Genomic DNA, 671 nt, shown 5'->3' with positions numbered 1-671 from the left:
GGGTGGGGGGCGGGGGCGGGGGAGCAGCCATTTGAGTCATTCCGATGACCACCTTTTTAGGTTTTTTTTTTTCTTCACCATTTGACTTGACTTTTACTTATGCTCTCAGTATTCATTAAATTTTAACCACCCAATTTTATGGATCATATTTTGTTAGGTTTTGTCCCGATTATCTTTTCATATTTGAATATTACTTTCTCTTTAAAGAAAAATCAAAGCATTACTATAATTGTTTTTACATTTTTTGAAAGAAAAAAAAATAAAAAAATAAATTTCTTACATATTTAGTTATTCATTTCTTAAAGGAAAAATTTGAAGATCCATATTCTCATAGCATAATACAGTAGCATCCATAATGTAGACGTCTAAAGTTTTGTTTATGGGGAGATTACTCTCCTAATAGAATTTATGTTTTTTAATATTAGTTTTCAATATGTAAGTCACTTGACCAGATCATATCAGTAATATGCTTTTATTATCAACCATATGATTTGCAATTGTAAGCTTCCCCATGACGCCCTAATCACTTTCGAACCCAACAACTTGTGATCAGGTTCGAAAGTAATCATGACGTCATGTGAAAGCTTACAATAACAAAGCATATGGTTGGTAAATCAGATGACAAATAAAGGCATACTAAAAACATATTATTAATATGGTTTGGTCAAGTG

This window comes from Solanum tuberosum, unplaced genomic scaffold (assembly GCF_000226075.1).
Source record: "Solanum tuberosum cultivar DM 1-3 516 R44 unplaced genomic scaffold, SolTub_3.0 scf00039, whole genome shotgun sequence".
NCBI classification, from domain to species: Eukaryota; Viridiplantae; Streptophyta; class Magnoliopsida; order Solanales; family Solanaceae; genus Solanum; species Solanum tuberosum.
The sequence above is the reverse complement of the archived record's forward strand: the minus strand, read 5'-3'. Positions refer to the sequence as shown.